This window comes from Nicotiana sylvestris, chromosome 7 (genome assembly GCF_000393655.2).
Source record: "Nicotiana sylvestris chromosome 7, ASM39365v2, whole genome shotgun sequence".
Classification (NCBI taxonomy): Eukaryota; Viridiplantae; Streptophyta; class Magnoliopsida; order Solanales; family Solanaceae; genus Nicotiana; species Nicotiana sylvestris.
In genome coordinates, this window is record NC_091063.1 from 108,362,986 (window position 1) to 108,380,074 (window position 17,089).

Here is a 17,089-nt window from a genome sequence, read left to right on the forward strand (position 1 = left end):
AAAAGCTCAGTAGCCTTTTTTTGGTAAGATAACATAATTTTATTAATAATGTCTCCCATCTACAAGTGGTATGCCAAAAAGTAGAGAATACACAACATAATATGATTCTCTATGAACGAAAGCCGATCTTCTTTTTTCTTTTTTGTCGAAAAAGAAAAACAAATTATTCAACCAAGTATAACTATGTACAACTTCTAGCTCTTTTGGACTATCGAGCTAGTTCCTCATATCTATGAGAATTAATAAATCGAAAAATTATATTGTTGATGTACATTAACTATGATACAAGTACCCCTATTTATAACAATACACAATACTTACACTACTCATATTCCATGTAGGAAGGACTATGCTTATTTACATAACAACTAACTAACACTCCTCCTCAAGCCAGTGCATACAAATCATATGTATCGAGCTTGTTACATATATAACTAATACGAGGACTAGTGAAAGACTTGGTAAAAATATCTGGAAGCTGATCATTCGACTTCACAAACTTTGTAGCAATATCTCCTAAGAGTATCTTTTCTCTGACGAAGTGACAGTCAATCTCAATATGTTTAGTTCTCTCATGGAACACCGGATTTGATACAATATGAATGACAACTTGATTATCGCACACAGGTTCCATCTGGCTGATTTCACCAAATTTCAACTCCTTGAGCAGTTGTTTGATCCAAACTAGCTCACATGTTGCCATAGACATTGCTCGATATTCTGCTTCTGCACTAGACCGAGCAACTACATTCTGTTTCTTGCTCTTCTAAGATACTAAATTGCCTCCTACTAAAACACAATATCCAGACGTAGAACGTCTATCAGAAGGTAATCCTGCCTAATCAGCATTTGAATATCCAACAATCTGCTCATGGCCTCAATTCTCAAATAATAACCCTTTGTCTGGAGCCGATTTTATATACCGAAAAATGCGAACAACTGCATCCCAATGACCATCACAAGGTGAATCCATAAACTAACCTACAACACTTGCAGGAAAGGAAATGTTAGGTGTAGTCACTGTGAGATAATTTAATTTACCAACCAGCTGCATATTTCGTGCAGGATCGCTAAGCGGCCCCCATTCTTGGCAGAACTTTAGAATTCGGATCCATCGGAGTGTCAACAGGTCTACAGCCTACCATTCTTTTCTCCTCAAGAATGTCTAAGATATATTTCCGTTGTGAGATCACAATACCTGAGCTAGACTAAGCGACCTCAATACCTAGTGTTAGAAACCAAAGAAGTTCTATATTTCATATCTAGAAGAGAAGATTACAAGGCCTATTTATAATACTAATTCACCTAATCTATTAGTTGTCATACACCTAATTACACCTACTATACAACTCATATACATGTGCTAGCTATGATGTAGTACATGTGTATACATGTGCTACACAACTTGTATTACACCTACTATACAACTCATATACATGTGCTAGCTATGATGTAGTACATGTGTATACATGTGCTAGACAACTTGTATGTCAACACTCCCCCTCAAGTTGGAGCATATATATTGATCATGCCCAACTTGTTACAGATATATTCAACTCGAGCTCCATTCAAAGCTTTTGTGAAAATGTCTCCCAATTGATCTCCAGTTCTAACATGACCTGTAGAGATGAGCTTTTGTTGAATCTTTTCACGAACAAAGTGACAATCTATTTCAATGTGCTTAGTCCTTTCGTGAAATACAGGATTAGAGGAGATATGAAGAGCAGCTTGATTATCACACCACAACTTTGCTGGCAATGTAGTTTGGAAGCCAACTTCACTTAATAGTTGATGTACCCATACAACCTCACACACAGATTGTGCCATAGCTCTGTATTCTGCTTCCGCACTAGATCGAGATACGACATTTTGTTTCTTACTCTTCCACGAAATCAAGTTTCCACCAACAAAAACGCAATATCCTGTCGTGGATCTCCTATCGGCTTTTGACCCTGCCCAATCTGCATCTGTGAAACACTCAATGTTAGTGTGTTCATTATTCTTATATACTAGACCCCGTCCTGGAGATCCCTTTAGATAACAAAGAATCTGCTCCAGAGCCGCCCAATGCCTGACTGTTGGGGAAGACATAAACTGACTCACAATGCTGACAGAGTATGCGATATCGGGACGAGTTACTGTAAGATAGTTCAGTTTCCCAACCAATCTCCTATATTTCTCTGGATCTTCGAATAACTCACCGTCTTCTTTCACGAGTTGTGTGTTAGGAACCATTGGCATGCTGCATGGTTTAGATCCCAACTTTCCAGTTTCAGCTAACAAGTCAAGAGTATATTTCCTTTGGGACAAGAAGATGCCTTTCTTGCTCCGTGTAACTTCAACTCCCAAAAAATACTTTAGTTGCCCTAAATCTTTCGTCTGAAATTGAGTGTGAAGGAAAGACTTTAGAGTTGAAATTCCTGTAATATCACTTCCAGTAATAACGATGTCATCAACATATACTACCAATAAAAGAATACCATCATCAGACTTTTTATAAAACACCGTATGATCGCAATTGCTTTTCTTCATCCCATATTCTAGAACAGCCTCACTAAATCTGCCAAACCAAGCACGGGGACTCTGTTTCAGCCCATAAAGAGATTTTCGAAGACGACATACCTTTCCACACTCCCCCTGAGCAACAAACCCAGGTGGTTGCTCCATATATACTTCTTCCTGAAGATCTCCATGTAGAAAAGCATTCTTTATATCAAGCTGATGCAGAGGCCAATCATAAGTAGCTGCCATGGAAATGAATAATCGAACAGAAGCTAACTTGGCGACCGGGGAAAAAGTATCCAAATAGTCGACTCCATAGGTCTGTGCATACCCTTTTGCAACAAGGCGTGCCTTAAGGCGAGCTACTGTCCCATCGGAGTTAAACTTAACAGCAAATACCCACTTGCACCCAATAGCCTTTTTGTTAGTGGGCAGATCGGCCAACTCCCAAGTACCATTCTCATCTAAAGCCATCATCTCTTCTATCATTGCATCATGCCAACCTGGGTGGGACAATGCTTCACGAACAGTTTTAGGTATCCTAGCAGAATCTAATGATGCAATAAACGAGCTAGAAGAAGTAGACAAATGGTCATAAGACACAAAAGAAGAAATAGGATAAGTACATTGTCGTGTACCTTTGCGAATGGCAATAGGAAGATCCAAACTAGGATCTGAAACACAGGAGGTTGGATCTACCGACGAAGCAGAAGTAGGTAAAGGATCGGGTTCTGAGGTTTGTTGTCGCCTGGTATACACACGAAGAACAGGTGGCTGCTCAGATGGTCGATCGAGGGAAACGGGTGACTGAGGAAGAGGTGTTGGAGAACTAACTGGATGTGTGACAGTGTAGACCAAAGTATCATCTTCTTCCTTAGGACTGTTATAAACATATGAAGAAAAGAACGGATAATTTTCATGGAATGTGACATCGGCAGACACTAAGTACCTTTTGAGATCTGGAGAATAACACCGATAACCTTTCTGAAGACGTGAGTACCCTAAGAACACACACTTAAGGGCCTTTGGATCTAATTTAGTTACCTGTGGACGAACATCACGAACAAAACAAGTACAACCAAATATTTTGGGTTCAATAGGAAATAATGGCTTAGAGGAAAAAAGAATGTTGTAAGGAATATTACCATGAAGTACAGAAGACGGCATACGATTTATTAAAAAACAAGCTGTAGAGACGGCATCAGCCCAAAAACATTTTGGCACTTTCATTTGAAAGAGGAGTGCTCGGCCTACTTCAAGAAGATGTCTATTTTTTCGTTCCGCAACCCCATTTTGAGAAGGGGTGTCAACACAAGAAGATTGATGTAGAATACCATTTGTAGCCATATAATCTTTAAACAAATCCGAAAAATATTCTTTTGCATTGTCACTCCTTAAATTACGAACGGAAACATTAAAATGAGTTTTTATTTCAGCACAAAAAGCACAAAAAATTGAAAACAACTCCGAACGATTTTTCATTAAATATAACCAAGTAACACGAGAATGATCATCCACAAAGGTAACAAAATATCTAAAACCAGTTTTAGAGATAATAGGACATGGACCCCAAACATCGGTGTGAACTAACTCAAAAGGTAAGTCGACCCGTTTATTGACTCTAGAAACTTTAGGAAGGCGATGGTGTTTAGCAAACTGACATGACTCACAATCTAAAGAGGAAATACTCTGAAACTGAGGATATAACTTCTTCAAACTAGACAAGGATGGATGACCCAATCGACAGTGTACATCAAAGGGAGACAACACAGTTGAACAAGAAATAGATTTCGGCACCTGTGATTCAAGAACATAGAGACCCCAGACTCAGAACCTTTACCAATAATCTGCTTCGTCGTAATATCCTGAAAAAGACAATAATTGGGAAAAAATGAGACACAACAATTTAGAGTACGAGTAAGTTTACTGACAGATATTAGATTGAAAGAAAAATCAGGCAAATTTAAGACGGAACTAAGGGAAAGAGAAGATGTTGGGTTAACAGTGCCAGACCCTAAAACATATGAGGTAGACCCATCGGCTAAAGTAACTGTGGAACATTGGGTATGTGACTGAAAAGTGGAAAAGAGTTTAGAGTTACCTGTCATATGATCTGTGGCACCAGAATCAATGACCCATTTGGATGACGAAGAGAGGAGACACTTAGTGGTTTTACCTGACTCGGGGATAGTATTGATAGGAGGAGATGATGACTGAGATGGTGAAATAGTCTCGGAAGTGGCGATGTTGGCATACTGAGATCTTTTGTTCTTATTCTGAAGCTTCACACAATAACGTATGGTATGACCGAGCTCATGACAATAAAAACATTCAACTTCCCCTTGCTTTAGGTCTCGACTATCGCTACTCCGATTGCGATTACTATGACTCTTATTCTTTTGGACGCGGCTAAGCAGAGCACCACTATCGATCGTGGCTGTCGGACCTGGATGAGACTTTTCAGTACGCAACACTCTTGTAAAGGCCTCTTTCAAGGAAGAGATAGCAGTCCCAGATAAAATCTGCGATTTGGCCCCTTCAAATTCGGGAGAAAGACCAGAAAGGAAACTCATGACCGCCAGTTGTTCACGCTGAGCCTGTTGTACCTTCACATCTGGACTAAACGGCAATATAACATTAAGCTCATCATACACCTTCTTAAACTCTGAGAAGTAAGTGGTGAGAGAGCGATCTTGCATGGATGGATGGTAAAATGCCTGGCACACATCATACATGCGAGACAAGTTTCCTTTGCCAGAGTACAAAAAATCTAAATAATCCATTAGATCCTTCACATAATCACAATGAGAAACTAGATCATTTACCTTACTGTGCATCGAATTCTTGATTTGAAGAAACAATTTTGCATCCTCCTTTAACCAGACTGATTTAGTCTCATCCTTGGGTGGATCATCAACCAAGTGGTTCTTTTTGTCGATGCTCCGCAAATAGAGACGGATCGTCTTACTCCAATCCATGTAATTGGAACCTATGAACTTATTCTCCGTAATTTTGGACATAACCGGAATGACATCAATGGTAGGTTTCGTTTCAGTCATCTTGCACCCGAATAATAGCAGACTCAAATAGTCAAGAACAGTGCAGTGAAATTTGAACAGTGCAGTGAACAGTGATATTTGAACAGTACAATGAACAATGAATAGTAATATTTGAACAGTGAACAGTGCAGTGAACAGTGCCGGAATAGTGATCTTGGAAAATGAAAGTTGTCATGAAAAAAAATTCTGACAGTACCACTTTGGTCGGAATAGTGAGTAGAAAAATCTGTAAAGAAGCGGCCGGGGCAAAAAATGGCCGGAAATAGTGAAATAGAATCAAAGCAGCGAAAGACTGTTCTGAACAAAAATAATTCGAACGGGGAAAAAAAATTCCCAACAACAAACTGATGAAAAAACTTCAATGCTCTGATACCATGTTAGAAACCAAAGAAGTTCTATATTTCATATCTAGAAGAGAAGATTACAAGACCTATTTATAATACTAATTCACCTAATCTATTAGTTGCCATACACCTAATTACACCTACTATACAACTCATATACATGTGCTAGCTATGATGTAGTACATGTGTATACATGTGCTACACAACTTGTATTACACCTACTATACAACTCATATACATGTGCTAGCTATGATGTAGTACATGTGTATACATGTGCTAGACAACTTGTATGTCAACACTCCCCCTCAAGTTGGAGCATATATATTGATCATGCCCAACTTGTTACAGATATATTCAACTCGAGCTCCATTCAAAGCTTTTGTGAAAATGTCTCCCAATTGATCTCCAGTTCTAACATGACCTGTAGAGATGAGCTTTTGTTGAATCTTTTCACGAACAAAGTGACAATCTATTTCAATGTGCTTAGTCCTTTCGTGAAATACAGGATTAGAGGAGATATGAAGAGCAGCTTGATTATCACACCACAACTTTGCTGGCAATGTAGATACAAGGCCACGAGACTTCCCCTGAGCAACAAAATCAGGTGGTTGCTCCATATAATGAAGAAAAGCATTTTTGATGTTCAACTGATAGAGAGGTCAATTGCGAACAACAACCATGGATAGAAAAAGGCGGACTGATGCTATTTTAGCCACGGGAGAGAAAGTATATCACTATAATCGAGCCTAAATATCTGAATATATCCTTTGGCATCAAGACGGGCCTTAAGTCAATCAATTTGGCCATCCGTGCATAAACTCAGCGACAACCAACAGTAGATTTACCTGACAGAAGAGGAACAAGCTCCCAAGTATCACTCGTATGTAAAGCAGACATCTCGTCAATCATTGCCTGTCGCCATCCAGGATGAGACAATGCTTCACCTCTAGACTTAGGGATGGAAACAAAGGCATCAACTTGGAATAAATAGATCGCCACAAGATACTACATAACTGAGCATCGATTTTTTCCCACTGTGCTTTGGCCTTCTCATCTCCCTCACTAGCCTTTTTGGTTAAGTGGTCTTGAACACTTGACCCTTGCACCACAACTCAACAGAAGAAGCCCAAGCTAAATAGTTTGAACTTTCCATTAAGGGCTCCCAAAGACATCGTTCTGTTGGAGAGCGGTCTAGAAACAAATAATAAAAATAATCAACTATATCTTGCTGAAACAGGGAAGAAAACATTGTTTTTGCTGGAAAAATCACTATAGCTACCGGAAAAAATAGGAAGTGATCGGAATAAGAAGATAATACGATGGGTGGGCTCGGAATTGATGGGCGAATACACTGTCCAAAAGGACTTTTGTCAAAAAGTGGCCAGAATAGTGTCAATGCGCCGGTGCGTGTGACTGACGCGTCGCCGACGTCAGAGCTTTAAACCGCGTATGGCGGCGCGTGGTAGGGTTTCTGCTGGAGTGGTTTCGTGGGGTTTGGTCGCCGAAGCTTTCCGAGTATGTTGGTGGTGTTGATTTTAGCACAACACTCACCAATAGAGAGGTGACGCAAGCTGATTTGGAAAAAATCGCCGAAAATTGATGCACAACGACTGTCCGACCTTTTCGGAGTTTCTCACCAATGCTCTGATACCATGTGAGAATTAATAATATAAGTACCCCTATTTATAACAATACACAATACTTACACTACTCCTATTCCATGTAAGACTGCTTATTTACATAACAACTAACTAACAATATCTTTTCGCTCCCTATCCAGTTAACAAGACAACAACAACAATAACAAACCTAGTGAATTAGTGGGGTCTGGGGAGGGTAAGATGCACGCATCCTTACCCCTACCCTGGAATGGCAGAGAGGTTGTTTCTGATAGACCTTCGGCTAAAGAAAGGATGAAAGGAAGTGAAGGTTGTTAGTAGTAACAACAATAAGATAAAAGGAGAAGACCGAAGCCAAGATAACAATTATACACTAGGTAGTAATAACAATCAAAGAATAAAAGATAACATACTAATACTAATGCTATCAAACTGAGAATACAAGGGAAAACATTCGACTACCTACTAGCCTACTACATCAATCCTCAACCTCCACACCTTCCTTTCAAAGGTCATGTCCTCAGTCAGCTCCAACTGCGCCATGTCCCGCCTAATCACCTCTCCCTAAGACTTCTTTGGCCTACCTCTACCTCACCTCACACCCCTCAAGGCTAACCTCTCACACCTCCTAACATGGGCTTCTGTGCTGCTGCTCTTAACATGCCCGAACCATATCAGCCTCGCCTCCCGCATCTTATCATCTACGGGGGCCACACCACCTTATCTCGAATGACTTCATTCCTAATCTTATCTAACCTAGTATACTTAAACATCCATCTCAACATTTTCATCTCAACTACTTTCATCTTCTGCACATGAGAGTTCTTTACCGGCCAACACTCTGTCCCATACAACATAGTCGATCTTGGCACTACTTTGTAGAACTTACCTTTAAGTTTCAGTGGTACATTCTTATCACACAACATACCGGAAGTGAGCCTTCACTTCATCCACTTTCCTCAGCTATCGATGCGTAACATCCTCATCAATCTCTCCATCACCTTGTATTATTGACCCAAGGTACTTGAAACTCTCTCTCTTGGGGATGACTTGTGTATCAAGCCTCACATCCATGTCTGCTTCCCGGGTAACCGGTAACGTCGCTGAATTTGCACTCCTAGTACTCCGTCTTAGTGCTGCTCAACTTGAAACCTTTAGACAAGAGTCTGTCTCCAAACCTCCAGTTTCTCGTTAACACCACCTCGCGTCTCGTCAATCAGAACTACATCGTCTATAAATAACATACACAATGTCACCTCCCCTTAAATGTGCCGCGTCAGTGCGTCAAGCGCCAAGGAAAATTAAAACAGGCTAAGGGCTGATCCCTAATGCAACCCCATCTCAACCGGAAAATGTCTTAGTCTCCTCAAGCTTTCCTCACCCGTGTCTTAGCTCCATCATACATGTCCTTAATCACCCTAATGTACGCTACAAGCACACCTTTAGCTTCCAAACACCTCCATAGTACCTCTCTCGGGAATTTGTTATATGCTTTCTCTAGGTCAATGAGCAACATATGAAAGTCCTCCTTCATTGTCCTATACTGCTCTACCAAGAATATAGAATAATTGCAATCAAAAACAGAACTGCTATAACTAGCTAGGGGAAGCTATTCAAACTATTCAACAAGTTTCTCCATTTGTGACTCTTCTGTCCTCTCGTGTGCTGAATGATAATTTCTCTGACTCTTTAGTCTGCTTTCTCTCTGTTGATTCTGAGTATTTCTTTCGCTCCATATATGGTAAATAGAAGCAGCAAATAAAAATCTCAAAACTCTTGTTCTTGCCCTGCTACTGTTTGATCTCCTGGATAGCCAATTGATCTCTTTTGTTCAGCTACCCGATCTTTTATACAAACTGAATTTCAGTGCTGCACTATAAAGAAACCAGGAATGAGAGTTTATTCTTCAAAAGTCGAATAGCCTAGTAGAGCCCTGTACTTGTCACTTGTCGATAAAGTGCGTGGTTACACGCTTTTAAAAGCAAGTGAATGCACTAATTTGATTAAAAAAATATAAAATCAAAAGAAAAAATAACAAATAAAAGATCAGAGCGTTCCACCTTCTGGTCGTGAACCCCCCCCCCTTCTTTAACCTAGCTTCTTCTTATGTCCAACACGGCACTGATCCGAACATTCATCTCCTGTCCCTTGAGCATCGTTTGGAGGAAGGGTTTGATAATGGAGGAAAACATATGGTTTTTGAGGTTTGATGAGATTGAGGTGCACACGGCGACACAGGTAGAGTGGACGGCGGAGTCAGTGTCACGGAGGCGGCAGACGGTAACGGAGAGGAGCTTGCTGCTTTCGAACTCTGCTCAACTGGAGTTGTGGTCTCAGTTTCACCCATGTTAACACCACATCTCATCCCAACCATCATCAATCAAACCCCCACCAAATAACTTCAATTGCAGAAACTTAGTTTGAAATCTTTTTTTCCTCCCTTGTTCGAAAATTCCAAAACCCAGTAATAATATTTATGATTGATTCACAAAGCTATTGAAGTAGCAAAATAATATTTTATCAAGAAACAGAGATGGATGACATGAAGCAAGATATACGAGAAATCAGAAGAGAACCCATAAAATTGAAGCTTTTTGTATAGATGGGGGAGATCACTCAATTTTCTTTGTTTTTTAAGGAAAAAGAATATAATAAGTGTTTTTAGTAGATACAATATAAAATTGACATGGAAAATGATGTGTCATCCACATCAAGCAAATGAGATACATACATGGTCAATGGGTTTAAAATATAGGTTTTGATCAAGTAGAAGTGTCTGAATAAAAATAAGTGAAGTAGGGGGCCAGGATATCAAACTGGAACAAGTATAGGGGTCAATTAGGCTAGTCGGCCTTCTTCAAATATATATTGTCCTTCTCTATCCCTTCAACAGCTTCCACATGGTAATAATGGCACAACAGCCAACATCCCACGCTCTTCAACTCTTTCTTCTTCTAAATGTCGAACTGGAGAGTGTCTCCTTTACTATGCACGCCAACCCGTTGCAGCCTGAACCATCTTAAAATCTCACATGCATGTTACTACCTGAAAATGTAGGAAGAAGTGGTTCACATCTTCACCTGAACATTTGCTCATAAAACACTAATTGATATATATATAAATCCTTATTTTTCTCAAATTCTCAGTTGTTAGGCTTGCTTCTCTTGCTTCCGGTCAAGTAAAAAGGCAGATCTTTTTTTGGTGCTTGGGAATTCCAAATCGGTAAGTGTGGAGAATTCGATTCCTCCCTTACCAAAAGCTTATAATATGACTGTACTTAAGATGATCCATCTTTTCTGCCCCCAACTCCATGAGTCTTGACTAGTCTTCTCTAACCACTGGTCTCACCTTTTTTTTTTTGAGTAAGGTAACATTAGTCACTGGTCTCACCTCTCCTGGTGATTGTTCAGATAGGTGCAAGTGTCACGATCCAAATTCTCAAGCTGCAGTTGGCACCTAAAGAGTTTTACCCATTAGGCATCCTGCTTTCAATTAACACCTTAGCACCGTCTCATTATGCAAATCATAGATAATCACCAAAGTTCTCAAAAATATAGCAAAAGTCAAAGTAAGATAGACCCAACATAAACCAACAACTCCGTCAAGGTGCATTTAAAGTTAACTCTGAATACGCCGCATTAACGTATGCTGCCCGAAAACAAGACATAAAAAGAAAGGACAGAAACCGCCACACGATTAAACTGTGGTTGGCTCACCTCAACAGAAATTGGAACACCTAAACAAAAATTTTAACACCGCCTCGAACTAAGATCAAAGCTTTCCCGCATCAGCAGTAGTGGTAGGATTTGCATTGTGCAGTAAATGATGAGCCACAAGGACCTAGTAAGATCATCGATCTGCTCCTCCCTCGTACCCTGTGAAGCAAGTCTTCAAAAGCGTGCATGAAGGTAAACAATGTATAGCACATTCTATAACAAACCATAGCAAGTATAACTATTCAATAGCCATCAAGCGCATCGCAATCCACACATGTGGCCTGGGCCCTCATGACTAAGATCACTAGACCATATAATGGGGCCTATGCAGATAGGACTGTTAGACCAACAAATCAGCCTCACAATCCTCGGTTGCTAGACTGAGCAATGGGCCTTACACAGATGACACTGCTAGAACCAATCAACAACATGATATCAATATCCATACAACTCAAGATACACATAAATGACGGTGCAAATAAATAACATCATGTGATCCAAGTAATCATGACATAATCAAATACGTATGACAACGTTAAATATCCTATCATGCGTTATGTTACGCAACGCCTTCCTGATGATCTTTGGAAGGGCAACGTAAGGCTAAGCAACCGATGTCAGTGCGGTTGCTATCCGCCAATGAGGTCCTCGCCGCACGCTAGACTAGATTGTCAGTGCCGTGCGGGAAAACCAATGTCGTGAGCAATTTCGGAAGCTGAGAGAGAATTGGGTTTTGAATGCTGATGATGATTTTATTGATGACTGAAAATGATGATTACAATGATGTGGTGTCGAGGGGAGAGACACCAGAAAATGCTGATTGAAATGTTTGATTGTTTGGTCCCCCTTAATAATGCTTAAAAAAATAAACCAACATTACAAGACTAGTCCTAATAAAGCTGTAGAAGCACACTGAAATGAAAATGATGAAAACTAGTCTATGATTACAATGAAAAGGACTTAGATTATTACAAGGAAAAACTAAGTCCGATGGCAGCATCTTTGTCTTGCGGGTCTGCGCGCGCGTTGCTGTGGGCGCGCGCGACACTTGATGTGCTGGCCTGAGGCTGGGCACTGGTGCTTGGCATCAGGGTCTGTGCGCGAGGCGCTGTTGGAATGGGCCTGCAGCTGGGCGCTGGCGAGGCATCAGGATCTGCGCGCGCGGCATTGTCAGGGCGCGCGGCGCTGTTGTCATTGGCCAGCCCTTGGGCGCTGGCGAGAGGCATCGGTGGGGCGACAGAGGCACATGCGCGCTTGTCACTTGGCGCAGCCAAGACCACGGGGCCGACCATGGCGCTAGGCATTGTGAGGCTTGCTAGGCCGCCATGGGGCGCGGCCAAGGGGTCATGGGGCATGTCTGGAAAGCAGCCCATGACATTCTCCCCCACCTGAGTTGGCGCCGTCCTCGGAGCCTTATGATGATGATGATGATGATGATGATTCTGATGGTTGTTGGATGGGAGGTCTGCGCCCCTCTGTTCTTTGAGCTTGCTGTTGTAGCGAAGCAATGATTTCATGCGGCTGACATGGAAGACTGGATGGATCTTCCACCAGGATGGAGTTTTGACCTGGTATGTGGACTTCCCAATGCGTTTTTCAATGGGCAGGGGCCCGATGTATTTTTGTTGCAGGCGAGGGTCATGGGTCCTTTCTGCAAACAAGTACCGCTTTGGGATGCATAGCATTACTTTGTCCCCTGGTTGATGTTGGGCAAAGCAAAGCTTTTGTTCGGTGAACCTTTTTGCCCGCTCTTGGGCCCTGATGAGATAGCTCCGCACTATCTCCATGTTGCGCTCCCATTCGCTCGAGAAGTTGGCAGCTCGAGGAGATTTCGGCATGGTTGATGCATTCACCGTTTGCGGGAGAAGCGGTTGCTGTCCGGTAACAATTTCAAAAGGGCTCTTGTTTGTATGATGGCTCTTTTGAGAATTGAAACACAGTTGAGCAACATCCAGGAGCTTCACCCAATGCTTCTGTGATCCGGTTGCGAAGTTGCGGAGATATTCCTCCAGCATGTCATCGAACCGGTCTGTCTGGCCATCCGATGGTGGATGGATGTCTGTGTTGTGACTCAATGTTGACCCAAAGCACCTGAAGAGATGGGTCCAAAAGTTGCTAGTGAAGCGTGAGTCGCGCCTACTAACAATGTTTTTGGGCAGGCCCCAATGTTTGACAATGTGCGAGAAGAAGAGTCGAGCTGTATCTTCTGCTGAGATGTTTTGCGGGGCTGCTATGAAAGTTGCATAGTCTGAGAACTGATCTATGACAACCATGATGGATGCAAGATTGCCGACTTGGGGCAATCCCGTGATGAATCTGAGGGAAACACTTTCCCATGGTCTCTGAGGGACATGTAATGGCTGCGAGGGTCCCGGCTGTGATGAGTGATCCGACTTGTCCTTGTGGCATGGCTGACAAGTCTTCACACGATGATGAGCGTCACCAGTCTTTTGAGGCCGATGACATGATGGCTGATTGTTGCTGCGAAGGGTAGCCTGAACCTGGGGTTCATGTCTGTCGACTACCTTCTCCAACTGCATGGCCGAGATGTTTTCAGCGGCCATCTTTATGGGGAAGCATGGTATGGTGCAGGGCTTGGCCCCTTTTTCTCCCATCATCAGGAGCATGTTGGCATATGGTACTGGTATGGTGTTGGTTTGCCTCATGAAATCCAAACCCACTATGATGTCGAAGTCATCTATGATTGCGATGCGCAGGTCGATGCTTCCTTTGTATGGGCCAAGTTTCACTGGGACATTTGTAGCTGTTCCACCCAATGTCTGAGGTGGTGAGTTGATAGCCTTGACGCGGCCTTTGCTCTTTTGTACCACAAGACCTAGGCGCTCTACTTGCGTTGATGACAAGTAGTTATGGGTGGCACCCGTGTCTATCAATGCGTGAAGGGGCTTGCCGTTCACTTTCAATTCGACGAACATGAGGGTCCTCGCTTGTTTAGGAGGTCCTTCGTCCATCTTTTCTTTCCCTTTCCTGGTGATCGGGACTGATGTTTTCTTAGGAGGACATGCACTGGTCCCCGCTAAGGCATGAGGGATAGAGCCAACAATTGCATTGAAGGCGCCTACCTGGTTGTCTTCAGATGTGTCTGATGCATCTGTCTCATCCTCGACAGTCTGATGAGCATTGACCTTGATGTTTGGGCATTCATTGTTCCAATGTGCCCCGCCGCAATGACGGCATTCTGAGGGAGGCTTTCTCCCCTGATTGTTGTTGATGGATGCAGCACTGTTGCTGTTGGAGGGAGGAGTCTTAGTTTTGGATGCACTCCGATCTCCCCCACTTTTGCTTGGGCCACCATTGCTGGGATGGTGCCCGTTGAATCCCCCTCGGACAGACGGCTGGGGCCTGTCGTTCTGAGTTCCCAAATGATAGTCGCCAAGGCATTCTGCAGCTTGAATGGCCTTGGGCAGGGTGTCTACCCGTTGTCGCTGTAGTTCCATACGGGCATGAGGTTTCAAACCTTCTATGAATGCGAAGAGTTTGTCTTTGTCCCCCATGTCGCGTATGTTTAGCATGAGTGCGGAGAATTCGCGCACGTACTCCCTCACTGATCTGGTGTGGCGGAGGTCCCGTAGCTTTCTCCTTGCATTGTATTCCACATTTTCGGGAAAGAACTGCAGGCGTATGGCTACCTTCAATTCGTCCCATGTCTGAAGAGTATCTTCACCGGCCTTGATGGCTTCGTGTTTGACCCGCCACCAAAGTTTGGCATCGCCCTGAAGATACATGGCAGCAGTCGCTACCTTTTTGGATTCCTCCAAATGGCCCACGGCATCGAAGTATTGTTCGATGTCGAAGATGAAGTTTTCCACTTCTTTAGCATCCCGGGATCCGTCGTATGGCTTTGGCTCCGGTATCTTAAGCTTTTGTGGAATGGGGGTGAGGTTTGCTGCACCCCTGATGTGATGGTCGCCTTCTCGAAGTAGGCTCTGTAAGGCAGCATTGACAACGTTGAGCTTGTCTGTCAAGTCGTTTATGGTTTGCTGCATGGCAGTTAGTCTGTCTGCCTCCTGTTGCTGATGGGCTAAATCGTCGGCACGCTCCTGTTGGAGGTCCTCAAATTTGCCATGAATATTGGCAGTTTCGATGGCTGCCGTTTGTCGGTCGTCGTTAGAGTCACGACTGATGTTTGCAATGTCATTTTCCGCCTGCCGCATTCGGCGGTCCAGGTCGTCCAACCTTTGCACTAGGTTGTTGTTTTGATCAGGCACCGTATCCACGATGGGTCGTAATCGGTCAACCGTCTCTTCTAGGGATGCTAGACGCTCCCCATGATTCACCATGGTCAGAAATGGTGATGATGGCAAATGTTCCCTCGTCCGATGTCGAGCCTAGGCTCTGATACCAACTGTTACGCAACGCCTTCCTGATGATCTTTGGAAGGGCAACGTAAGGCTAAGCAACCGATGTCAGTGCGGTTGCTGTCCGCCAATGAGGTCCTCGCCGCACGCTAGACTAGATTGTCAGTGCCGTGCGGGAAAACCAATGTCGTGAGCAATTGCGGAAGCTGAGAGAGAATTGGGTTTTGAATGCTGATGATGATTTTATTGATGACTGAAAATGATGATTACAATGATGTGGTGTCGAGGGGGAGAGACACCAGAAAATGCTGATTGAAATGTTTGATTGTTTGGTCCCCCTTAATAATGCTTAAAAAAATAAACCAACATTACAAGACTAGTCCTAATAAAGCTGTAGAAGCACACTGAAATGAAAATGATGAAACTAGTCTATGATTACAATGAAAAGGACTTAGATTATTACAAGAAAAACTAAGTCCGATGGCAGCATCTTTGTCTTGCGGGTCTGCGCACGCGTTGCTGTGGGCGCGCGCGACACTTGATGTGCTGGCCTGAGGCTGGGCGCTGGTGCTAGGCATCAGGGTCTGTGCGCGAGGCGCTGTTGGAATGGGCCTGCAGTTGGGCGCTGGCGAGGCGTCAGGATCTGCGCGCGCGGCATTGTCAGGGCGCGCGGCGCTGTTGTCATTGGCCAGCCCTTGGGCGCTGGCGAGAGGCATTGGTGGGGCGACAGAGGCACATGCGCGCTTGTCACTTGGCGCAGCCAAGACCACGGGGCCGACCATGGCGCTAGGCATTGCGAGGCTTGCTAGGCCGCCATGGGGCGCGACCAAGGGGTCATGGGGCATGTCTGGAAAGCAGCCCATGACAGTTATCATGTCAGTCATAAGAGAGTATAACACAATTCCAAAGAGTAAAAGTGTGTCATACGTGGTGTTTTGGCTCAAAATAGCATACAGTACACGCTCGCCGCACAACATATTAGCTAGTTTGAAAGCATTTATGCAAGTTCTAAAATATATTTTTAGAAAAGCCAATAATCTAGAGGTTAAGGTATCAGTTAGATCGAAATCAGCAAGTCTCCCAAGCACTCAAATCCCAAATCACCTCCCAAATAGCTCCCAATGAAGTCAATGGTCAAAGTCAACTCCGATCAAACCTCGAAACCATATATAGAATCAGATTATCTATTGGCTCACGATTTCATAAATGTTATTAGATTCTTTTTTTATTTTTGAAACGGTAAATGTTATTAGATTCTTAATCAGAGTCCAATCACCCACTCAAATCCTCAATTTACTAATTTAGGAAGCTAAGTTTCAAATCCCCAATTTCTCCTCTTAAATCACATGTTTTTATGGTTAAAATTCAACCAAATTCAAAACGATGTTTTAAAGGTATTTTTGGGGTGAGCCTCAAGGTCGGGCGTAGTAAAAACGCATTGGGGCGATCCAAGGGGAGAGGGGGCAAAAGTATCCGAGACGTAAGCCCCCATTATTCTGGGTGTATGCTTAGGCGTTGGCCGAGTTTTTC

The 17,089-nt window shown here is 43.1% G+C and overlaps 1 protein-coding gene across 4 annotated transcripts in view; it reads left to right on the forward strand.

Annotated features, from left to right (window-relative positions):
• Positions 1–17,089, forward strand: part of LOC104212255 (sister chromatid cohesion protein SCC4) — a 72,446-nt gene that overhangs the window by 32,722 nt on the left and 22,635 nt on the right. The window lies entirely within an intron of this gene.